The sequence below is a fragment of the Ambystoma mexicanum genome, chromosome 7q (genome assembly GCF_040938575.1).
Source record: "Ambystoma mexicanum isolate Mex_15411 chromosome 7q, UKY_AmexF1_1, whole genome shotgun sequence".
In the NCBI taxonomy this organism is placed as follows: domain Eukaryota; kingdom Metazoa; phylum Chordata; class Amphibia; order Caudata; family Ambystomatidae; genus Ambystoma; species Ambystoma mexicanum.
The window spans coordinates 261,585,017-261,611,973 of NC_090941.1; positions in this window are offsets into that span (position 1 = coordinate 261,585,017).

Below are 26,957 nucleotides of genomic sequence, written 5' to 3' on the forward strand. Positions count from 1 at the left end.
ACTATTAAGTAAACCAATGGAAATATTTGAACAATGAAAAAAATGTGTGACATCATGATAACAAAGTGTGAACTGTCAACCATAATAAAATGTGATACATAAGTGATAACATTCTCTCTCTGGAATCAAAAGCATAAAATGGATAACACATGTTCCAAATGTATGAGAACTTAATCTGCATATTACATGGAGTATTGGGCCCTATCCATGAGGAGACTATGCCTGGAGCAGTCCTGCAATCCAATGAGGGATTTGAGGCTGACTGAGAGTTTCATGACTGTTCATGCGGGTCTATCATGGCTCAGCACATTAAAGAATGATTTCAAAATTAGTATAAAAACAACAGTAATCATTATATTTAGAGCCTAGTGACATGTGTGTTCTTTTTGAAAGGGTAGGATATTTCTGTGTGCAGAGCACTGGGGCTAATATATTATTATAAACAGAATGATATTACAATAGAATGAGAATAGGATATTGTAGTTTGTTAGTGTTAGTGTTAGTGTTAGTGATTGCTTCTTTTCTTCATTTTATTTTTATCTGTTTGTTCTTATCTTTTAGCTAAAAAAAAATAAATGAAAACCTCCTTAGGTTGGTAGGCATGTGCAACTGAGAGACTGGACTGTTGTCTCCAGGTATCAAAATGTTTGAGCATTTAGGTGAGGCAGTTAAATATCTCTCTGACAATGAGTGCTGGGTTTCCACCGACTCCTCCCTGTTGGGGCTGATTGTATGAGTTGGTGTCTGGAAACTGTATGCCTCTATAGTTGCTGCTCCTTGTTTGTCTATCTCTGTGTGCTTTGAGATAGGAAGAAGCCTTCAATGAGGGACATTTTAGAGCTCATTGTTGATAATAGTTGCTGTTGGCCTCTCTGGTTGTTTCTTATATTCTCAGAGGTCCACTAGAGAGTTCAGCACAAAGTTAAATGTTGTTAAGGTTGATAAACCAAGTTTATGCTGGTTTTGATAGGCGTCAATCAAATGCGGTGAGAAATGAGGTGTGAGTGGAGAGTAGTATTCAAGCGAGGAACACTCTTCAGCTTTAGAATCATAGAATAGATTTGGAGACTGTTCATTGATGAAGTACTTACCCCTGAAAGATGCAGGTAATCCGGATTTGAACTCCCCTTATCATTTTGGACTGCAACTAAAGTGTTAACTAATGCTACCACCATCTCGGCATCAGCTATTTCTTTAATAGCTATTGTATTGACCCTCAATGGTGTAATTAGGGGTGCAGCATCAAAAGGGGCTTTGCTAAAATGAAGTGTTCGCCCTCTGTAATTCATTTGAGCATGTGCAAAAGGTTAAAAACCAAAAACAAAGAGGTGATGGCTGGAAGGTTTAGACTGAATCTTAACCACTGGCATTGCTCGGGGCAACCCTCCAGACCATCATTCTTCGCCTGCCAAGCCATTACAGAAGGGGAAAGACCATATGCAAATCAGGCTTGTCCCTGACCGAAAAGGGGCAGTCCAGCCCGAACTGCTAGGTCACAGCCCTTCTGCACGAGACCACAAGCATCCCCAAACATGTTTCGCCCTTGTTGGGGCTCATCAGTGAGGAGTAGCTTGGGTCACTAGGCCCAGCAGGCACGGGACCCACGTCTGGGCATACCCATAGGGAACCAGGCTGCACCTCACTGAGGAGGTCCAACAAGGCCTAAACATGTCTGGGGTTGCTTGGTTTTCTGTGCAGAGGGGACCTGGCCTAGCAGTTCGGGCTGGGCTACTACCATCGGTGGCGGCAGCTGACTGATTTGCACATGGCTGGACCCCTTTTGCAATGGCGCAGATGGGCTAAAAAAACAGTGGTGTGGAAGGTTGCCCAGAGCAATTGCCAGTGGTTCAGATTCATTCGAAACCTTCCACCCATCACTTTTGTGGTCACATGTGCAAAAGGTTACATCATCGTTTTGGCAGTAGGGGTGATATGTAAGTCATTTTTGGTTGAGAAGCCAGAACGTGTTGATGTCCCGGAGCAAGAGGTTGAACAAGAGTATTCTCTATTTGTGGAAGAGTCTCTACATACTGTCGGGGATGGGGAAACTGTTGGAGAGCACACTAGTTGGGGTGGGGGGATCAGATAAGCAAGTTGGGCTGCCTTACTCCATAGATAATACATCAGAAGTGTATTAACCAACACCAAATAGTTATAGTCTCTCAGGTCTTAGAAATGTGACTCCCACTTCGTGGTCTGTTGAAACTCAAGATTCTCTGAATGTTCAAAAAAAGTAACTTACATAGAAAGCAAAGCAGGCCAAACGCTGGGGGACAGTGCAGTGGTGCAGACCTCACGGAGTGACTCTCAGTGGACTGCCACAGAACGTACTTTTCTGCACTCTTCCGTGCCATACTCCACACAAGCTACTGCATTTGAAGGCGACCCTCCTTCCTGAAGTGTGCCCACAAAATCAATTCTCCAGCAGCAACATGTCAAGAAATAGGTGCCCCTGCAGGAGACTGCACTTTCCTGGTGCACTTCCGCAGCACGCTCCGTTTTAGGCGCTGCTTTTGAAGGTGCCACTCCTTCCTCAAGTGTTCCAACAAAACCAATCCTCCACCAACAGTGTGGGCCTCATTACACGGTACGCGGTAAAAAACGGCATTTACCGGCACAGCGCTATTAATGTGTCCACCTTGGCAAGAGGCCACTAATTGCGTACCATTACGAGTATGCGGACATGAGCATAGCGCCATGCCGGTAATGACCCTACCGCCATGCCGTAAAAGACCCTAAAAAAACCCTTAGCAGCACCGACGAAATCGCTGATAGCACTACCGACCTCCTGCACCACGTAAATGCGGTCACCGCTATTAGCGGTCACCGTTAAATAGCGGAACCGGAAATAGCGTCATCGCACAGGAATGGGAAAGAGCACGGCGGCCATCTTTAAAAACACAATCCATTGCCATCCTCTGCCCCAGGACCTGTTTCAACACTAGTGACATCCCTAAACACCATGGATCCCCTCATCATGCCAAAGGCCATTAAAAAAACACAGACCACCAGCGTAAAGAGGAATTTACAAATGAGGAACTCATAATGCTGACAGAGACCCTTGCAGCAAACTCTGATGTGGTATTTGCCAATGACATGTGGCGGGAGACCCTGATCCAGAAAAAGGCCATCTGGGCAGAGGTCGCCCTGAAAGTGAGTGCGGTGGGCACCACCACCCGCACCGTTAGGGAGTGCAGGAAGCGGTGGGACGATCTCCGCCTCTGGGTCCGCAGCATACTGTCTGTGAACCGCAAGCTGGCCATGGCCACAGGAGGTGGCGCTGATTCATCAATTAAACTGAAGGAGTGGGAGGAGACCTACGCCAGCATGTTTGGCGTGGAATCCATCGAGGGAGTTGGGAGCATGGAGCATGGCGTGGCCACGACATCAGATGGAGGTGAGTGTACACATGAAACAATGCACTGTGAACGGTGAGGCACCCCCCAAATGTGAGCCCAGATTCACCTCTTGGATGCGGCCACAAACATACATGCACAAAACCTTCCCCATGTGAGTGTCACACCCCAACACACACACATGCACGCATCACCACAGACAAGTGCCACACAGTCCCATGCATGGAAGACCAACTCAACAGCCCCATCACCTGAATGCCCACTTATGAAGTCCCAATGCACAGAACAGCATGATGAACTGAATCTGCATGAAGCACGTTGAACCATCACCAATGCCATCCCCCTCTTTGTCCCACACAGGCTCACATACAGACAGCGAACAACCTGCCGCAGCGACTCAGGCTCCCCCTGCCAAGAAAAAAACCAGGGCACAGGAGACAGGAGACACCCCCACCACATCAAGGGGCACAGGGAGGAGTGGGCATGTGCAGAGGGACAAACATTGCAAGAGCGCCACTGCACCAATACCACAATATACGCAAGCAACAATTGCCACACCCACCGATGTAAACCCCCCAACACAGGTTACACCCACAGAGGGCCCACCCTCCGCTGCCACAAGTCCAACTGGTGAGGCAGCAGCCACAGCGCCACTGTCAGATGTGGAGGACCCTAGTCAGGTCACAATGCAAATGCACACCCCCACCCCCCAGGAAGCCCAGATGCATCTCCACGGCCAACACCAGGATCCAGTATCCATGGCCAGTCTTGTGAGGAGAACACGGGAGGGTGCTTGAGCCCACCGGTGGCCTCACCTGATGTCCGGAACATTGAGGAAGGTGCAGCAGCCACACCACGAGCTGGCCACAGTGGCCATGACCTGGGCACCATCAGGCAGCGCCAGGAGGACATTACAGTGCTGGTTGGGTAGCATGTGGAAGAGGCTGCCCGTCTCAGGGGGGAGGTCACGGAGAGTGCTAGGCAATCGAGGGAGGTGATGGAAGCCTGTACCAACAGGCTGTGTGTGGAGATTGGCCAACTGAGGCAGGTCCTCACGCACATAGCGGACGTGATGGACCGCCAGTTCCCACCACCACCACAGGGACACACAGCCACCTCATCATCTGCGATTTCAAGGCAGACAAGCCCCCTCTGCTGCTCCATGCACACCACGAGGCGCAGACCCTCCCAACCTCCTAATGGTGGTGGTGGCAATGGGAATTAGGGAAAGCAGGGTCTAGCTGGCACGTGTGCAGAAGGACACCAACATTGTGCAAGCCACACATGGGGTAGTTGTGGGGGGAGGGGGGAAAGGGTGTTTCGGGAGTATTGTGGGGGGAGGGGGGAAAGGGTGTTTCAGGAGTGTTGTGGGGGGAGGGGGAAAGGGTGGTGGGATAGTTGTGGACATACACTTTTTCATATCATTATACCTTAATACACTGGTGACTAGTTAAAACACAGGCTTGGACTTCGTCATTGTGTATGTGTACTTTATTGGGGACAGGATCCATTGTGCGCTTCACCACAGACACCAGTGCACTAATACACATATCCATCCTACTGAGTTGAACCATGTGTCTCAGAATATTTGGTTGATCAGATGCTGTCGCACATCGCGTCCCTCCTGGGCATCGCCTCTTGCATTACCAGCATCCCCGTCCCCTCCGTCCTCATCTCCATCATCATCTTCATCAGGTGGTTGCATTTCAACGTCAGGGGGCATAGGGGGCATTGGCACATTCCGTCTGAGACACATATTGTGCAGCATGACACATGCCATGATGATCTTGGCCACCTTCTCATGGTCGTACAGGAGAACCCCACCCGACCTGCTTATGAACCGGAACCGTGTCTTCAAAAGGCCATATGTCTGCTCAATCACGACATGGGTACGGGTATGTGCACGATTGTAGTCCTCGTGACCCTGTTCTGTGGGTTCCGTACAGGGGTAAGGAGCCACCTCTTCAGGGGATAGCCAGCATCACCTGTATGGGTGGAAGAATGGGGACCTGTTACTGTTCACCTCAAGTGCGGCCTGTACATATCACACTAATCGAATTTGCATTGTGATTGACATCCACGATTCCCAGCATGCATGCAGACGATCTGTGTGACTGAAATGTGCAAAGGTGAGCTCTTCCCTGCAAGTGGACATGCCCGATGCATGCCTACGACAGTAATTGACATGTCCTGGGTGAGGCCAGGTTTTAGGTGTCCCTGGGCCTAGGCAAATTTGGTACCAAACTGCTAGTGTACTGCCATTCTGACATTTAGGTTGCCATGCTGTGAACCATCACTTCAGTGGTGCTATAGGTGTGTGGGTCAGTGCTATGGCTATGGGTGATCCCTTTGCATGCTTTCAAGGGGGCATAGCTGTATTGATGTTGTGCTGTGCTAAGTCTAAGTCTTGATGCCATGTTGCTGATTTGTGTAATATGTGGTGTGGCATGATGTGCAATGTGGATGTGGATGGATATTTGGAAACCTGGATTGTTCTCAATGTTGTGTACCTTCAAATTGCATGTGGCTTCTTCTCAAGTACATTGTGGACTTCCCTGGTGGACATTGGCGTACATCTGTATGTCCATTTGTCCTACGGACGACAGTCAACACCCAGGTGGAGTATGTATCCCTCCCCCCCCAATCACACCCAGGTGGAGTATGTATCTCTCCCCCCCAATCACACCCAGGTGGAGTATATATCTCTCCCCCCCCAATCACGCTGCCATGTGCTTGCCCTGCTACTCACCAAGTAGCCACAGACGTTGTCCGGCTTGTCACTCCATGTAGCGTGGTATGGTTGAGTTCCGCAGGACCATTGAATCATGGGTTGATCCGGGAAATCGGGCACAACAATGTGTGATTATCTTGTTTGCGTCACATACCATTTGGACATTGATAGAGTGGAATTGCTTTCTGTTTCGTTAGACTACTTAATTGTGATGTGGGACCACCAATTCCACATGGGTACAGTCGATGGCCCTGATGCAACTTGGGATGCCTGCCAGTGAATAGAAGCCAACTTTGGTGTTTGCGATCTCCTGGGCAGTCTGTGGCAGGAATATGTGTTCACATGCATGCTTCAGGAGGGCATCGAGAACCTGGTTCAGCGTGCGTGAGAATACTGTTTGTGAGATGCCATGCATCTGCCCCACTGTATGCTGGTAGGTGCCTGTGGCCAGGAAGTGGAGCACAGTCACCACCTTCAGTAGAGGGGGGATGGCAGTTCTGATGTCTATGAGGCTCACAATGTCGTCATGTATCATGTCCACGATGCTGGTGATGGTATCCCGGTACAGACGGTACAGTGTGTGTATCTGCTCAGGGGTTAGGTTAAATGGACTGGCTCTGATCTTGGGGATTGGTGGCTGCCTCTGTGGTATTACTAGGTGCCCTGGTGGTGCATGCTGTGCCTGTCTTGCCCTCCTCCTCCTCCTCCTCCTGCGTCTCCTCTGTGCTGCCTGTTGTTGTTGGTGCTGCACTGCAATCATGTCCTCCAGCCCATGTAATGCTGCTAGTATTGGAACCATCTTGGTGTGGGAAGGGGTGTGTGAAGGGGTGTGGTGTGCTCCTTTTGTGTTGCCACAGTCTCCATTGCCTCCATCTGTACTGATTGTGTCCACCTGTGGCAGGTGGGAACACTGCTCAGTTCTCTTAACGGGTGGTTCGCGATGCCAGTATTAGCCCATGCCGGTAAGGGTTTTTTGGGGCTTTGCCATGCCGCTATTTGCATGTCCGCATGGCTTGTGAGGGTGTGCTATTAGCGCCATGCTGCTATTTACGGGATGAAGGGTCGCGTGCCCGCGGACTAGCCACTATTAGTGGCACCGTACTTAGCAGTGCCGCTAATAGCGGTTATCCGGGTCTTAATTGGCATGGGTATTTAACGATACCGGTATTCCCTTACCGGTAACATTAATCCCCTACCGCACAACGTGTAATGAGGCCCTGTGTCAGCAAATAGCTGATCGTTCACCAGACTGCACTTTCTTGCAGCACTTCCATGCCATGCTTGCTGCTAGGCAACCTTCCAGCAACAGCATGCCAGCAAATAGGTGCCAGTGCAGCAGACTGCAGTTTCCTGTCGCACCTCTATATTCAAAACTGAGAGCACCAATTGCTTCGAACCTGAGAGAGCCTCTAACCTCTTAAGGAGCGAGGTATCTGATTTTGAAAAAGAGATCACTTTGTTCAAGATTAATTAATTTCGAAGTCGAGCTCACATACATTATGAACTTCTCTCTGAAAAAAGAAACAGCTTAGGAGCAATTTAAAAAAATCATTTAAAATGTATAATTCCCTGACTTTTCCTGATAACTAAAACTTTAAACAGAGATCCAAAAACTGGGTAAAGGATCATAAATCAGCCCTCATGCGGTACAAGTCAGAACATATTCTCCAGGTCCTTACTTCATGGCAAGATAGTTATTTTTGGGAATTGATTAATTCCGAGGAAGCTGGATATTCCAACAGATTCGCCAACTCTATTTCTGAAAAAGAGTGGAAACACAATTTTGCTCAAAATTACTCTCTGCCTGATCACCCACCTCATTTATATCATTATTATACAGATTTGACTTGGCAGCTCTCTTTTGAACATGACGAGATGTATATTTTAATAAATACATGTAACCATTCCCATGCACCAGAACCCAATGAGCTCTCGAACCTGACTTTGAAGGGTGATCCAGAGATGTGGGTGTGCATTTTGTTTCAACTTTTCAGTTGTGTCACTTATAAAAAAAAAATTCTACCTGTTACTTGGACTTCAGGTAAAATTATCTCCATAATTTAAAAAAGGTAACAGTTTGAATCCCAACAACTACCACCCAATAGCCTTGCTAGATGCCACATGTAAGGTCTTTGTGTCAATCCTTTTGGGTAAATTGGAGGTGTGGATGGTACTATCGGGGAATGTGGACAGGTACCAGTCTGGATTCAGGAAGAGGTTGGGCACCTCACTGAATGGCATTATGCACTTGCTCCAGAAACACTGTATGTTGCGCTGATAGACTTGACAATGGCATTTGAGAAGGGAAATAGAGCCAAGTTATGGCATAAACTGAACACCAGGGATGCCCAAGACAATTTTAGACATACTGATCCATCTCCACCAACATATGCCAGTTCAAATTAAACTTGACTTGGAAGATCCCCCAACTGAGCTGATTTCCACCCATTTAAGTCTATGCCAGGGATGTGTGCTCCTACCAGACTTAATATATGTGTATCTGGCTGATGTCCCACGTTATCTCAATGCACATATTGTCTATCCTCCTCAACTTGGTTGCCTGACAATTCAACATCTTTCTTACTCAGATGTCTTTATTCTTTTACATCAGACCCCGATAGGGTTGCAACACACAATTGATTCTCTTGCAATCCTTGCAATCTTTGTAAAAAACTTGGATCTAGAAATTAACCTCCACAAATCAAAAATTCTGATTTCCCCTTCCTACAAAAAACTCGGAAATGCAAACTAAAATGTTATCCTAATAATGTGGCTATGGAGGAGGTCACTAATTGGAAATATCTGTTTAAGCAAAATTATAATGGTATCAATGATTTACAAGATATGATCCCTTGTATGCCTTTGCAGTTCAGATATGAAGGTTGTATGTCAAGTATGGAAGATTCTCGATAAAACCCATCATAAAATGTTATCAATCTAAAATGATTCCATCACTGCTATACGGGCCACATTAAATGATCCGGTTTGTTCATGGTCAAAGGTGGAGGTTGAAACTGTGGCGTAGATTTTTCCACCTGCCATAATGGGTTCATGTCATTATATTTAGGCATACACTTCCACTGGTTACAGTGCAGGCAAAAGTTGAATGGCAAAGGCTGTCTCTCTTCAGGAAAATACTGACTCCTGCTCCAGATTCACATTTTTAGACATATTTACCTTGGCTCACCAAGGTTTTTGCCGGGTATTAAATAGCTGTGTCTTGCGTTGTCTCGACATTTTAGAGAAAATAAACACAACAAAAGAAGAATTAGTGGTGAAACCATCCAGTAAAAAAAAGAAGTTACGGTCTTATGATTGGATAAAAACCTCTGAGGATAAAACTAAATATGAAGGGCCTCATTAGGGGTTGGGCAGAGCATTAAAAATGTGGTGGTAATGCTACGACCAACGCATTACATCTCCACCCAATCCCGAGTTTGGGGGAACCTCAGAGCATTCACCTCCAACTCTGAGTTGGAGGTGAATGCGTTGACTTTCTGCCAATTTTCGGCACAATTACAGCGGCACAATTAGCACCACGGTAATTGCTCTGAAAAAGCCCCATTGAGTCCCATGGATTTTTATAAAATGGGGACTTGCTCCGCCACCTCAACTTGCCATCTGCCGCTAATAGCGCCAGACCAAGTTACGCTAACACTAATTGATTTTGGCGGTATCCCGGCAGATTTACCGCTGCGATACTGCCCAACTTGTAATGACCCCCAAAATGTTCTCACAGCCATGCCAGGAACATTTTAAAACATATCTATTGCACAATGAATTAAATCTATTCCTGAATGGTAATTAGAAAAGTTCCTTCTTGAGGTTGAGATTCAACCTTTTACCAACAATGGAAATACTCAGCACCAGACATAATTTGTTACCCTCTCAAAGACGTTGTTGTTTCTGTACAAGAGAAGAGAAGTTGGAACATTTGAAGCATTTATTCGTGGAATGTCCAAGTTTATCAGCATTGAGGAAAATCATTTCTCTACATTTGCACATGACACTGATAGTTTGTATGCTAATCATTTTGGATCAGAACTCTACATGGCGCCCTAACTTACCTCTCCATAGCTGCCATCACTTATATGAAAATAGTATTGCCAGGTATAGTGTAATTAGGATCCATTCTTTTTTTCTGAAAGGCATTCTGCATTTTGTACACTCATACAATTGGTAAACATTTAAATAGTATTATGACATCATGTTAATCTAAAAACAGTGACTGGACATGTTAAATCAATTAATTCATTGATGCTTGGCTTTATAGTCACATTTGTATCACAATAATTGTGTTTATTTTTGCAAAGGTTAAATCTTCCAAACCATGAACAAATAAAACATGTTTTAAAACATTTAACCTTATATTTATGACAGCATACAATATATCGTTCAAGTGGGCTGCTACATTCAATGTAAGTAAGTGGAAAGAAAGATTGTCAGAATGCAGTCACATATTAATCTGTGTGCATGCCATCGGACTGATAGTTGACATGTTTGTTTGTTTGTTTGTTTGTTTATTTATTTGTATAGCGCTCCTGACCCAGAGGTATATGGGCGCTTAAGCATCAGGTTACAGGCATAGGTAGGAACATTTGTACAATTGTGCAGCATAAGTATAGTTACAAAATAAGTTATGAGAGCAGTTATAGTAGAATTAGTGACATGCATACATACAGTGCTAGTTAATTGTTAAGTAACCAGGTGATGATCTTAGTTCTGAAAGGTTGAAATGTAGGGGTAGATTTGATGTCCAGTGGAATAGTGTTCCATAATTGTGAGGCTAGAACTGGGAAACTGGAGCCACCGGCTCTTTTGAGGGAGTATTTGGGCACTGTCAGTTGTAGTGTATTAGAGGATCTGGTGGTTCTAATATTCTGTCTTAAGATGAATTTATCGGTTAGATAAGGTGGGGCCAGGTGGTTAAGAGCTTTGTAGGTGAGGCAGATAGTTTTTAGGTCTATTTTTTGTTGGATGGAGAGCCATTTGCATGTGATTCTTGTGGCTGAGATATGTTCTCTTCTGGGAATATTAAGGGCGGCACGGAGTGCGTTGTTTTGTAGGACTTGCAGTTTGTTGACAACCGTTTTATTGGCACCTACATACAGGCTGTTGCAATAATCCAGTTTGGATTGTATAAGTGCTCTGGCTAGAGTAAGGCAATTGTTGGGGGATATCAGAGGTCTGCAGGCTCTAATTAGTTTCCCAGTGTAAGCAGTGGCTGAGGCAGTCATATTAATTTGTTTGGCGAGGTTGGTGTTAGTGTCGAGATAGAAACCAAGAGTTTTTACACTTTTGGCAGTGGGAATAGTGTTGCCGTCGATGATGAAGCTAGAGTAGCTCGGGCTGAGATTCCGGATAGTGTTGGGTGAGCCGACAAGGAGCAGTTCAGTCTTGTCATCGTTCAGGCAGAGGCCATGTGTGGCCATCCATGCCTGAACGATGGAGAAGACTTCGCCGATCCTGTTGGCGTCCGCGTTGTAGTTGCCTGATAAAGTGAGGAGTATCTGGGTGTCATCTGCGTAGTTGGTGTAGGTGACACCCAGATGGTCCAGTTTATCGAATAGGGGCTTTGTAAATATATTATACAAAGTGGGTGAAACACACAATCCTTGTGGGACACCGCAGGTAATGGGAATAGGGTCGGCTGCTGCTATGGGTGAGAAGACTCGCATGGTCCTATTGTCCAGGAAGGATTGGATCCATGTGACCGCTGAGTGGGAGAAGTGTGCTGCCGATGATAAGTGGTTGCACAGAATTTTGTGGTCAACCAGGTCAAAGGCAGCGGAGAGGTCGAGGAGAAGCAGGATGGCAGCCCTCCCTTTATCTTTGATTTCGTCTATCTGGCTCTTGAGATCAACAAGGGCTGTTTCCGTCCCATGTTGGGGACGAAAGCCAGATTGGCGAGTACCTAGTAATAGGTTAGTTTCAAGGTAATCCTGAATTTGTAGATAGGCCACTCTGTCAAGAATCTTTAGTAAAAATGGGACAGTGGTAATGGGTCTATAATTTGTGGGTATGTCTGGGTCGAGGTTCTGTTTTTTTAGCAAGGGTAGGACCCAGGATTGTTTCAGATTACTTGGGACCATGTTGTTGGAAAACGACAAATTTATTAATTTGGTGATGAAAGGGGAGAGATCCCTGGCAGCATCCTTGATAATCTGTGCGGGGCAACTGTCCCCCTTGCAGTTCGAGGGTTTCAAGGATGCTATAATTTTTTGTACTTCAGGTGTGGTGACCTTTTTGAAGGTGAAGCCTGAGCTAGTGGCGGTGGGTGGGGGATGGGTGGGTCTGGAGGTGGGGTCATGAGTGAGCTGTTGCCGTTTGTTTCCAATTTTAGTTTGGAGCCCTGAGATTTTGTTGGCCAGGGCGTTCTGGATCCCTGTGCACCACGGTTTATCCTTTGTGCAGGTATCTTCGGGAGGAGTGGGGTTTTCTAATTCCTTTAAGATGTTAAAGAGCTCTTTTGTGCTTGAGCCTGCCTGTGAAATCCTGGAATTAAGAGATTCTTTCTTGGCACGTGTGATCTCATTTTTGTAGTGGGTGGAGATGTTGGTGAGGTTAGTTCTATTGTCTACTGAAGGCACCGAATTCCATAGTAATTCGAGTTTGCTTTTTTGTAGTCGGAGAAGTTTGAGCTCTGGGGTGTACCATGTATTCAGGTGCGCTTTGGGTTTCCCTTTACGCATTTTCAGTGGGGCAATGGTGTCGATAGCTTTAGCCATGGAGTCATTATAGGCGTTGACCATCGAGTTTAAGTCAGTTGTGGTTGGTAGGGCGTTCAGAATGGGGGTCACCAGAGGCATTAAGGCTTCAGCTGTGATGTTGCTCTTTTTCCTGGTTAGGCAGGCCGGAGCGATGATAGGCTTTTTGTGCACTAGGTTGTTGATATTAATGTCAAGGGGGAGGAAGTGGTGATCCGTCCAGATGAGCTGTACAGGGTCCTTTAGGGTGATGTTGCAATTGAGGGCGGTAACCCAGTCAAGGATTCTGCCTTTCGAGTGGGTGGGTTTGGAGCAGAGTTGAAGGAGGCCATGCTCCTCTAATGCCGTGGCCAAGGCAATGGCAGGGGTGTCAAGAGGGTCATTAAACCCGAGATTGAAGTCTCCCAGTATAATCATTTGTGCTGTAGGTTTGGAGCTTTCGGCTACTAGGGAGGTGATATCTTCCTCAAAGGAGCCAGGTGGACCGGGGGGTCTGTAGATTAGGTGCATAGTGATAGTACTCTTCGGGGAGGTTTGTAGTTTAACTGTGAGGTGTTCACATGATTTGAGTAGAGGAGAGGAGCCTGATAGTCTGATATCGAGTGAGGACTTAAAGATGAGGGCTACACCACCTCCTCGAGCGTTAGGTCTGTCTACTCTGAGGATAGTATAGTTGTCAGGGATGGCTAGGGTAAGGGATGGTCCCGCAGCCTCATGTAACCAAGTTTCTGTCATAGCAAGGAAGTCTAGGTTGTTGGTCAGAATGATGTCGGCGACTTCTGTGGAATGGGCGACTAGTGATCTAACATTTAGAAGAGCTCCTTTTAGTGTATGGAGGGTAGAGTTAATGGGGGTTATAGTGTACTTGTTAGTTTTGTTGGGTAGTTTAGCTGGGCGTTTGCTAGTTATGTGGTGGATTCTGGCACCAAGTCTATTGTTGCGCTCGGTAGGGATAAGGGTGGTTGTTTTAGAGACAGTAAAGTCGGTCATCGTGGAGGGGCTGTGATGATGGGTAGGGCAGGGTGCTCTAGTGTCGGTAGGGTTCTGCTTGGATCTATCTGCACTCTTATTGTCTAGGACATCGTAATGCTGTGCGTGGTCATGGGTAGGATGGGCAGGTTGTGAGACCGGGAGGAAGGCTGGAGTAGTGGGCAGGAATGGTGTAGGGCAGACGATAGGGTAATGTCTTGGGCAGGCGGGTCTAGCTAGTCCATTTTTATAGGTTATGTAGCTGTTACCGTTGCAAAGTATATTGCTTTGCATGACACAGAAGGGGAAGATGATCGCGATAAGGCAAAGTAGCATAATGTGTGTGCTAGGGGCGATGCGCCGTGCAGAGGATTGGCGGATGAATGACATTGGTGCGACCATAAGGCACGACACAATAGTGTGGTCTAAATACGACCATAAGGCACAATATAATAGCGTGGTCACTATGCGACCATAAGGCACAGCACAATAGCGTGGTCACTGTGCGACCATAAGGCACAACACAGTAGTGTGGTCTAACTGCGACCATAGGGCACAACACAGTAGTGTGGTCACTAAACGACCATAAGGCACAACATAATGGCGTGGTCACTATGCGACCATAAGGCACAACACAGTAGTGTGGTCTAAATGCGACCATAGGGCACAGCGCAATGGCATGGTCACTATGCGACCATGGGGCACAACACAGTAATGTGGTCTAGATGCGACCATAGGGCACAACACAGTAATGTAGTCTAGATGCGACCATAGGGCACAACACAGTAATGTGGTCTAATACGACCATAGGCACAACACAATAGCGTGGTCTAAATGCGACCATGAGGCACAACACAGTAGTGTGGTCTAGATGCGACCATAAGGCACAACACAGTAGTGTGGTCTAGATGCGACCATAGGGCACAACACAGTAATGTGGTCTAATACAACCATAGGCACAACACAATAGCGTGGTCTAAATGCGACCATAAGGCACAGCACAGTAGTGTGGTCTAACTGCGACCATAGGGCACAACACAGTAGTGTGGTCACTATGCGACCATAAGGCACAACACAGTAGTGTGGTCTAGATGCGACCATAGGGCACAGCACTGTAATGTGGTCTAATACGCCCATAGGCACAACGCAATAGCGTGGTCACTGTGCGACCATAAGGTACAACACAGTAGTGTGGTCTAAATGCGACCATAGGGCACAACACAGTAGTGTGGTCACTATGTGACCAAAAGGCACAACGCAATAGCGTGGTCACTATGCGACCATAAGGCACAACACAGTAGTGTGGTCTAAATGCGGTCATAGGGTATGTGACCAGTACTAGAGACCATAGACCCATCTAAGGCTAAGAGTCCATGCATGCAGTAATGTCACGGTACTTGCATGTACTTACAATGCGTTCTTATGCGAGAGGGTTCTGGTAGTGGGTAAGTTGCACGTTGAGCAGAGGGGTGGCCACTCCGCACTCCCATGCGCCTAACAGGCGCAGAACAGGCCTTTGTAGGCCTTAGTACTGGCCGGCGATTCCGCCTGCCGGCGGTTCCTTCGATTCAAATCGAGGTGCAGCCTCGATATCGTGCCGCGATGCGCCCGGCATGGGCGAGTCAGGCACCTCGTGTGGACAGGGTCAGGCAGGCCCTGCTCTGTAGCACGCTCCGTGCCTGGGTCCTGATGTGGATCCTCTGCTGGGTTGGGGGGCTGGGGGGGCTCCTGCCCTCACCCCTCTAGGTGGATGCAAGAAGTGGGGGACCTGGGGCGCAGAACAGGCCTTTGTAGGCCTTAGTACTGGCCGGCGATTCCGCCTGCCGGCGGTTCCTTCGATTCAAATCGAGGTGCAGCCTCGATATCGTGCCGCGATGCGCCCGGCATGGGCGAGTCAGGCACCTCGTGTGGACAGGGTCAGGCAGGCCCTGCTCTGTAGCACGCTCCGTGCCTGGGTCCTGATGTGGATCCTCTGCTGGGCTGGGGGGCTGGGGGGGCTCCTGCCCTCACCCCTCTAGGTGGATGCAAGAAGTGATGGTAGGTAATATTTCCCAGACTGGACTTTGAATAGATATGCACACCCAAATTATCTTTGAAATCATCTATGCACACCAGTTTTGGGCATCTTGAATTAAAGGCCAAGAGTTGGGTTGATTGAACAGCATGCAGTGAATATTTTGTCAAGCAAAATGTAACCGGGGTAACATTTACTCAAATATGTAACCTGACTAAAATCATTTCCCCAAAATATTCCATGACTGGAGTTTAGAATAGTAAATAATACCAGTCCTACAACTTTTGGGGTATGTATTTTAGGGATCAGGAAAAAAGAGATTGCCTTACGAAAAACATTTTGCAGGAGAGTGCTTTTAAATGGAGCCTTACTAACTGGAATGGGCAGCATGGAGAATTGTTCATGTAATATTACCGCATGATGGAGCTTTGTAAGCCAACTAGAACTTTTAGATTCACTGATCCATTCCCATTTGTTTTATTACGCTAGTCAGTGATCATTATTTGTATTGATTCATTTAGGAACCCTGTGCAGTATTATTGCTGCAAATATGTGGATTGAACACAACATATGTTCCGTCAACACAGTTGCGAAATACAAAAGAGGCATGGCTCTACTTAAAAAATGAGAAACAATGAATAACTTTTGATAGTGTGATGCACTCATGGCATGTTTCTTTCACACAAATGACTTCTGATCACATGATTTGCATCTACATTCATTTAGGGCCATGTTTTCATACATGTAAGAAACCTGTGACTAAGGTATACTATAGATAAAATATTATTCACAACTGTCCTGATACAGTTAGATTTTAATGATATAACGCTGTCTTTTTGCACTACAGTTTACAATGATTAAACATGTATAAAGAGTGCTAAGTAAACAATGGGACCCATTATTTGCGTGTTCCCCATTTACCACATGTCTAGTTACCCTCATTAATCAAGGAGAAAAAATAGTTAGCTAAGCCAAGTAAGCAAATCCAAGTAAGCCATAATAATGAATTTGCTTGAATAAATAATTGGCATAAAATGGCTGTGATGAATGCTGCATCATGCTCATCTAAATGTCCCAGCATAGATTACAGCACTGAATCTATTACAGATATCTAGAGGAGCACAGCAATGATAGCAAGGTACATTGAGTTTAATGTTTTCTTCTCAAATTGTTCTATATGTGATGTTTTGCATGGATTTGGCAGTAGCCCCAGCCCAGAGAAAGCATATTCCTGCCTCCAGTTGGTGATTTACAATTAAGGAAAGATTTGAAAAGTGGATCCTTTTTAACCATTGTGACAAATCTGGAGAATGTCTCCCTTCTACCCAGAGGGGAGCCACCCCCTTTGATACTAGGGAGGTGAGCCCACCTATATGGGAATTGGAAAGTCTGTTGTTACTTCTGTTTTGAATCCACTGAATACTGACATTTCTTCAATCTCTTTTTCTCAGGATAATGCTGGGTCTCGCCTGAACTCTGCAGTCAAAGTAGAGCAACACACCCCTTATGTTTCTGATTTTCTGATGACGTACGTAAATCGATGAGGTACATGCAATGAAGGAGAATCCTATGCAGTGGTGAGCTTCTGATATGAAGATGTCCTGGAGGCGGGGAGCCATGCTAGACGGCGGAGCTAGCGGTAGCATGGAGAGTGTAGGAGATGTTCACAAGACGGCGGAAAGTTGGTGACCTGGCTGCCAAAGAGGCCTGGTTCAAGAAGTAGTCGGGGATGGTAAGGCAACTTTCTCACCTTCTGGTGCGACCATACAAAAGCTGTGGTGGGCCTGGTAACAAACGCTGAGACCAGAGTGTAGCAGAGAGACCAAATCCCTGAGCTCTGCATGAGAGGTGCATTTGCGGTCGAGATGAGCAGTGGAAGTGAAGCCAATGCTCTCAAAAAGGTAACACCATGGAGAATGGCAAGCAGAGTGATTCAAGGCTGGGAAAACCACAGGGATTATGGGAGCCAGATAAACCTGAACAGAGAAAAAACAAGGCTACCAGAGTGCCAGAGGGCTTCAGAAAGCCCTAAAAATCAGAGAAACCAAGAGATTTGAATATTTGAGGCTCGGAAAGACACAATGGCTATGGAGAGCTCGGAGAAACCAAACGACTTTAATATCAAAGGTTGGAGAAACAAGGATAATTATGGGAATTCAAGAAACCCCACCGTTAATGTGGGCAGGCACCAAAGCAAGGCCCTGCCAGATAATATATACAATAGGGCAAGAAGTTTTTGGGAAAGCCCTATGACAATAACAACCTTGTGAGTACTATATATGTTAAAACCTTAATTTGGAAATACATTCAGAATTTGATGACCTTTTTTTGTTTAAAAGCTCCTTATGGAAAGAGACCCAGAGTTTGACAAAATTTGCTTTGAATCCTTTGTTTGCAAAGAGACACAAAACTTGATGAACGTTTATTTAAAACCTTGTATTTCCTCATGAAAAGGAAACCATATAAAGTATATTTAAATAGACTGGGAACCGTGACATACAGAACCTACAGAGGACTGTACTGCAAGGAATTGATGAACTTTGACAAACCTTTACAACTTGGTCTTGGATAAGAGATCCAGGTGTTGAGTGAAGCAGAAGCCAAACAACACGGTTATTGCTCCAGCCTCCTTCTTTCTGCTAAGTTTCTTAAGTGGTAGGGCCCGTAAGCAGAACAGAATTTGGACTACAGACTTTTTTTCTTTTGATGAGCACCGTTATTTTCAGTTTCTACGTATAGAGCTTCCCTCAGAGTGCTAGGGCTAGAGAGGCATTTTCCTTTTATTTTTAATAAAAACCCTTGAACATGTCCGTAATAAGTCTGACTCCTTCTTTTGGTTCACCACACCAGGTACAAACAATTAAAAATTAAAGAAGAAAGTTGAGGAAAATCTCCTATTGTATGTGTTTTTATACTTAGCATTGTATTTTGCACTGTAATTGTAATTGTTTATTTGTACAGAGCGTATGGACAGGTGAGGTGCTTCTAAGCGCTTCAATGTGGGAAGGAAGCAAGGGAATATAGTAGTCATTCTTAGGCTTTGAAGTTTCTGAATGATTTAACAGTAAAAACTAGCATACTAGGCCTGACAGCATTTCTCCTAGTACAATTGCATAAGTGTTACAGTCACAACCATACTAGAGAGGGGTGGACAAAAAAGGGGGGCAGCACAGCAAACGTAATAGTCCTAGTACATTCAGGTCATGCATACATATAGACGGAGGTGCAAGGAAAGGGGGAGGGGAACAAGCGGGTCCAGTTAACCAGCAATCCTGGGTTAAGCGCAGAGAGGTTATCCCGTTCATGGAGCGGGAGCTGAAGGTGCTGTAGTGCTGAACATAGTTCAGCGGCCCGAAGGCACGTGCAAAAGACTGGTGGGGGATCTTGGGACCTGTAATGCTCTGGAGGTGAACCAGGCAACCAGTCAGTAAAAATTGAACAGAGATACGCAGGAGAAGGAGGAAGGAGGGCGGAGAGAAAAAATGGTGGCAAGCAGGGGAGAGGGAGAGAGAATAAGAAATAGAAGAGGAAGGTCTTGAGGAGTTTCCAGAACTTAAGGTTCTCCGGCTCAAGCCAGGGAGGCTGTTCAAAAGGGAGGCACATGCAGAAGATGAAGATCTACCCCCAAATTTCTGTTTCACCCACAGAGAGTAGCAGGAGGCCGAGCGGAGGGCTCTAGATGGAGAGTATTTAGGAAAAGAGTGTTATAGATAGTGCGAGCCCCGGCCCCAGAACGTTTTGTGGATTATGAAGAGGGCCATGAATTTCATCCTTGCAACGACAGGGAGCCAGTGGAGGGATTTCAACGCCAAAGATGTGCAGGCCCTGGACTTGAGGGCAAGGATACGTCTTGCGGTTCTGTTCTGGATGAGTTGTATAGGATGGAGAGTAGATGTAGAAAGATTGAGAAAGGGGCTGTTGGAGTAATCCGAGCCTCGACAAAACCGGCTCTTGAGATGGTGAGCCTCTGGGGTAAAATCAGAAAAGGTAGAATACCTTTGAGGAGGTGCAGTTGGTAGTGCGACTTTTTAGAGATGTCCGAAATGTGAGGAGAGAAGGAGAGAGTGGAGTTGAAGATGACCCCTAGATTCTTTGCCTCATCAGTTGGTGAGGCCACTACACACTGGTCATTTGATTATGTGTTATTTTGTCGGCCACCTTTGCTAAAAAAAGGATAACGAAGGAAAACTACATTACTTTAAGAATACACTACTTTAAACCATTAGAAAAAGCATTATGTGTATAGAGAAGACAGGTGTGGGGGCTAAATGCATCATTGTTGATTTAGTCTTACAGTAAGCGTGATAGATAATCGTATGTTCCTTTCAAATATATAAATGTGGTGATTACTATTCATGTGTTATAGGATTCATTCTATATGTTTCAGTGCATATATATAAAAAAAGTGAGCAGTATCGACAAGCAGTTTAACATTTGCACAATAATGCCATCAAAATATAATATGATACATAGGTCTGCTCATCAAGTACAGGGAGTGTAGGAACATAGGTTTCCTACCTATGGAAGCAAATTTGCTGGAATTGTACTTCTGGGAAAATATGTCACCAAAGGTTTTGAGGACTGCCATGAGGAAGGATATGGCAGGAGAAACCAGTGTGGAAGCACCTTTAGGGGCTGGTTGATTCTGAGTGAGTAGTTTCACAATGATTGTAATCCGTTTTTGGCATGCTTTATGCACTTTTTTGGAGTGGTGTGAGTGTTTCTTCTAATATATATATATATATATATATATATATATATATATATATATATATATATATATATATATATATATATATATATATATATATATATATTACATGGCCACAGTAGTGGCCATGTAGTTATGGTTAAGTTGATGTTTCCATAGGAAGAGCACTTTTTGGGCGGCTTATAACTTCGCTCTCCCTGGACGGATCCTCACCAAACTTTGCAAAAAAAGTAGTTGGGTCACGTGCTTTTGTAAATTTGGTGTAAATCTGTCCAGTAGTTTTTTTTAAAAATGACCAAAATGTAAGGCAAAAAAATTAGTGATATCTGTGTTCGCTTCGCGGACGGACTTCCCTGTTCGCTCCGCGGACAGCACCCCGATTGGCCCATGGCCTTGCGTCATGTCTGCGGACATGCGATGTGTTCGCTGAGTGGACGGCGAGGGGCGTGGAGCGCGTCAGATTTTCTGTGGCGCCCGCCATCTTGTATTCACAGTCGACCGCGTACAGCACAGTGAAACGTGGATAAAAAATTGTATTTAGTGCCGTGTGTTGGTGTGTAAGAGTGTTTGGGGAGGGTGGGGGAGTATGAGATAGGTTCAATGTTTTGTTTTTTTATGTGCTAGACGTTTTTGTTGCATTCGATTTGTCCGCGGAGAACACGGCTGTTCTGAGATTTTGTAAATAAACTAAATGGTGGGGTGTTTAGAGGACGGAGTATGTGTCATTTTTGTTTGCAAGGAAGGTAAAAATGAGCTATGAACACTCGCCGTGTACTTAATTGTTCGTAAATACACAAACTGGGGGTGTCCTCAGGAGGCTGTCCGTATTGTAATCTGTCTAGTTGAATGTGTTCTAAGAACACTTGCAGTGTCCCGAAATGGTTGCAATTACACAAAATGGGGGTGTTCTGAGAACGTTGTTTGTATTGTTCGTTGTCAGGGTGAAAGTGTTTTAAGACCACTCCTTTTGTCCGCTAATAGTACAATTTCCTAGGGGCGTCAACCGACTTTTTGTCCACTAAAGAAACGATAAATCTGGCTGGTGTGCGCCGACATTATGTGATAATCCTATGACTGGCGCTATTGACCTGGCTGACTTGCTTTTGCGACACTAAATCATATCTCCCGCCCCTAAGCCTGATATTATCAAAGCATTCATATTCCCCGCCTCTCTCCGTGACGTTACAGGGTGCGTAATCAAACACGCCCAGTTCTCTGCAGTCCTAAGTGACTTTACACAGAACCCGGAAGACAACACATATTATGTCACAACACAGCGCGCCACAATTTGGAATATGAAACAGTGATTTAAAAGCAAACAGCAAGATTGTAAATGTTGTAAAGTACATTTATTTGACATCAAATGTTTAGAGAATATTCAGCAATTTGCATTTGTCTTTGTTGTCGATCCGCAAAAGTTCATGTTGAGGCACGCAATGTTCCTTTGCGGTACAGAGGGTGTTAGATCAGCTTACAATTCAGTGCGCCACAATTCGGAATATTAAACTGTGGTTTAAAAGTAAACAGCAGGATTGTACATTTAGTAAAGTACATTTATTTCACATGAAATGTTTAGTGAATATTCAGCGATTTGCTATTGTCTCTGCTGTCGATCAGCAAAAGTTTATTTGGAGCCACGCGTTGTTCCTTTGCGGTAGATAGGCTGTTGGTTTATGATAAAAGCAGTAAATGGTCGCTCTGATAATCGGAAGGTTGCTCCAACAATGAGCCATTAGACCACCCTATTGGTTGGTATGTTGTTTGTAGCCTCTAGTACTGCGTAAGGGCATATTGGTCCTTGGCGATTGTCCCATAAAATGGTGAGGGTCATGAAGTTGCATATTTGGACCTGCACCTGGCAGTTGAAGACCCCATCCGCTGGAGTCTGTAAATCATGACATAGGCAAAATGGAGCCACATACCTGTTTTAAAAAACATAAATTAGTCTCACCAGCCGATCTTCATTAAAAATCATCATTTTATTTATTAGGGCGTGAAACTATTTGCTATCGAAGATAGTGCAACAGAGTATGTTAATAATAAAATAATAATATTTTCCCATTCATATAGCGCTAAGAACCGTGAGGTATCTAAGCGGTGCTTATTATTAACCACGGTGTGTGGTGCTCATTTATTGACCACAGAATGATGAAAGGCTGAGTTTGGCCTTGCCGGGATTCAAACTTGAGTTAGCATGCTGTGCACGGATGTCAAAGCAAGCGCTGTACTCGCTGTGCCACTTGACAGGCTACAGTGAAGTGGCACAGTGAGTAGAGCGCTTGACCGCCTATAGACCGGTTAAATTATTTCTATTAACCCACCCTGTGTCATCTGCCTTTTTCAGAGCCCTCTAAACGACAGGGGATCAATTCGGTGGTGATAGTGCGCGGTAGAAAACATTATGCCACTTTCAATGAACAAGTTCAACTTGAGCGGTCTTTAATGCTACGCTATTGTAATTATATTTGGTATAAAATAATCTAAAGGGTTACTTACAGTACAATTGCAATTTCCATTGTCTACGAGTGGTGCAGTCCCAAAATACGACTACGCGTGTGCCAACAATCTTTCGCATAGTGATATAATATATAAAAGTGGTTTCGTTTCAGAAATGTCATCTTTATCTTCTCTTACGTTTTAGCAACACTCCTTCAAGAGAAGTCTTTCATCACAATCTCTGTCTGTCAAGGTCAAAACACAATACAACCTTATAGTCCGCTTCGTGAGCCTCTCCGGGGCCCGAGAAAAAATTCGAAGCAGCTGACCGTCACTGTGAACGAGCATAAATTCTTACTTTGCAACATTCTGTGTAAAGCCATCTGTAGAAGTTGTGAAGCAGCTGACCTTCACTGTGAACGAGCATAAATTCTTACTTTGCAACATTCTGTGTAAAGCCATCTGTAGAAGTTGGTTTTTGCACGCCATGTTTGTATATTGTTTGCGTGTTATTAAAAAAAGTTTGTTTAAAAGATGTTATGGTTCTAAGTACAGCCGAAAGACCCCTGAAAATCGCAAGTTAGGGTAAGCTATGAAAAATAACTGGCGCCACCACCGTGCACTGCTAAGACTAACAGCCAGGACATCAAAGATGACATCGCAAATGTCATTGATGAAATCACTGATGACATCACATGTGTATGTACTTTTCATGGAATTTGTGTACTAGGGAGTTTTATTATAATGTTGCGAAAAAAGTTTTAAGGATATTGCAATAAATATCATACCGTTATTAGTGCTTTGAGCGATGCATTGATATAAATAGCATTGTATTATGGGATTCTATCTAGTATTCTGAGCTACTAATGGAGAAACATAGCATTGTGTGCAGAGTACAAGATGATAGTATAATATTTGTAATGTTAATATGTTGAATAATGAAATAAGAGTTTTGTCCTGAAATGTTCGAAAATTCACAAAATGGGGTTGTTCTGAGGACGTTATTCGTATTGTGTGATTGCTTAGCTGTATGCAATGAGGGAATGGCACAGAGAGTAAAGTGGATGCCGTCCGCGGACACCGCGGCTGTTCGTGGACAGGGCGTGCTACATCCAGGTTTTTCCAGGAAATCCAACATGGAAAGAAGACTGTACGGATCAGCCAATCAGATGTCGAGGTTGTGGATTTGTGTTGAAAGAGACTGTGTGTGGTGAAGATGGCAGAAGTGGAGAAAATCAGGGTGTTGGTGCTCAGAGATATGTTTGTGCAGGGTTTACAGCAGTACGCTGAATGCAGGCATGTTGCAAAGAACTTTGATGTGAAAGGAGTGGAGGTGGTGTGGAGCAGTGTGCCTGATTGCAATGTACAGGGAATTGTACAAGTTTGTGAGGATATGGCCACGATGAACAGTCCGCATGTGGTAGTTTTGCACTATGGTGCTTTCCATTTGGGCAACGTCAGTGCCCCTACTTTGTTGGCTGATTTGGAAGGCTTGGTTCAAGCAGTAATGAAGATCCTTCCAAATGCAAAAGTAATTTTTTCTGGATTACTACCTAGGGCAATATGGGACAATAGTTCAGTTTTTTGTCCTCAGCAAAATATTGCTAGGTGTGTCATGAACCGAGGCATGTGTGCCTTCATGCTTAGAGCTGGTATGTTCTTCTGTAACAATGAGAATATTGATGCCAGTAATGCTGTTAATTTTAAAGAAGATGGCATTTCTTTATCTTTTACGGGAAATGCCTTTCTATTTTGGAATGTAAGGGTTGCTTTGGAGAAGGTTATGTGAAGATTTTAGGAGTAAAGTAAGAAAAAAAAAGAAAAAAATACAAAATAACAGGTGTCTGTCAAGCATCTGTAAAAAAAAACGGCTCTTTTCAGAGCCAACTTCAAAGGGGAAATGGGGCACATTATTTAAATTTACATTCACCACGCTCAGATTTTCGATGTGTCCGCGGACATGGAGGTAGTTCGCGGACATGAAAATCACTACAAGGGGGTTAGTATGTTCTATGTTACATGTATATGAAGTCAGGGATATTATGGTTAAGTTGTGCTACTAAAAACCTGTGAAATTCAGTAAAAAAAACTTTGTTAAAGGGACGTTATGGTTAAGTTGCGCTACTAAAAACCTATGAAATTCAGTGAAAAAACTTTGTTAAAGGGACGTTATGGCTCAAAGTAAAACCGAAAAACCCCTGAAATTCAGCAGTTATGGTAACATAAGCAACCATAACTCGCGCCACCGTGCACTGCTAACACTAACACCCAGGACATCAAAGATGACATCACAAATGTCATTGATGACATCACTGATGACATCACATGGCTGGCTCTCCCTTTTTATCCTTTACTGACATATCGAAGCCACATAGTTTTCTTCAGTAACAGTCAGGAAGTAAAAATTGAAAAGGTACTATATTTGTAGACTTAGGGTCCAGTTACATCATATGAAACATATACATAGCGGAAGATACAGGCTTGAAAGAGAGCAATCCTTTCTGTGCATGAAGATAATCATTATGGTAATGAGCACTTTCTCATAGTTTTATTTTTATTACTCTACCTTCCCTCTATATGCTCATATTTCTATACATTATACTCACTCTCCATAGAGTGAATGGGAAAAATGTTTTGCTCGCGACTACAGCCCAAACCGCTGGACGGATTTCCACCAAATTTGGACCAGGAGCAGCGGCTTGGTCCCGAAAGTGTGCTTTTGCAAATTTGGGTCTTGCGTGATGTTCGCGGACATGCAACGTGTTCGCTGATTGGACGGCGTGGAGCGTGAACCGCGTCAGATTTTTCGGTAGCGCCCGCCATCTTGGATTCGGGGACGTCCCCGGACAGCGTGGTGAAACTTTGTTCAAAATGTGTATTTTGTAGAGTGTGTTGGTGTGTAGGAGTGTTTGGGGAGGGTGGGAGTGTATGAGAAAGGCTAAAAGTTGTGTTTTTTATGTGTTAGACTTTTTTTTGTGTTCGATTTGTTTGCGGACATCACGGGTGTTCTGAAATATTCTAAATAAACTGACTAGGGGGTGTTCTAAGGAGTCAATATGTGCCCGTTTTGTTCGCAAGCAAAGTGAAACTGTTCTAAGAACACTCGCGGTGTCCGGGGAGTGTTCGTAGGGGGTGTCCTGAGGACGCTGTCCGTATTGTTCTCTGTCAAGTTGAATGTGTTCTAAGAACACCCGTGGTGTCCTGAAATGTTCGCAAATATACAAAATGGGGGTGTTCTGAAGACGCTTCTAAGAACACTCGCGGTGTCCGGGGAGTGTTCGTAGGGGGTGTCCTGAGGACGCTGTCCGTATTGTTCTCTGTCAAGTTGAATGTGTCCTAAGAACACTCGCGGTGTCCTGAAATGTTCGCAAATAAACAAGATGGTGGTGTTCTGAAGACGCTTCTAAGAACACTCCCGGTGTCCTGGAATGTTCGTAGGGGGTGTCCTGAGGGCGCTCTCCGTATTGGTCTCTGTCAAGTTGAATGTGTCCTAAGAACACTCGCGGTGTCCTGAAATGTTCGCAAATAAACAAGATGGGGTGTTCTGAAGACGTTTTTGAGAACACTCCCGGTGTCCTGGAATGTTTGTAGGGGGTGTCCTTAGGACACTGTCCGTATTGTTCGTTGTTAAGTTGAAAGTGTTCTAAGAACACTTATATTGTTCGCGGACATTAAGGGGGTAATTCACAGAATCCAGCGCACAAGTGGCGCACGTGGCTGGCGCACAGTGTGCGCGTGCGAATCCCTGCGCCAGCCGCGTGTGCTAAAATCCATTTCCGCGCACAGCGTATTCATGGATTCCAGCCACCAAAACCAGCCGTGGCGCACAGTGGCGCAGCGACCCTGCAGCAGCGCCAGTTACGCCCCCAAGAACGCCTCTCGCGCAGGGAAAAGTCATCAATATACCCAATCCAGCGCAAAGGGCTGCGCTAACCCTGTACCAGCACAGCAAGCGGGCTACGTGTATCACTGGGGTGCGCGGGAAGTACCTCACGCAATTCCATCAGGGTACGTGTATTTCGGGGTGCGCGTG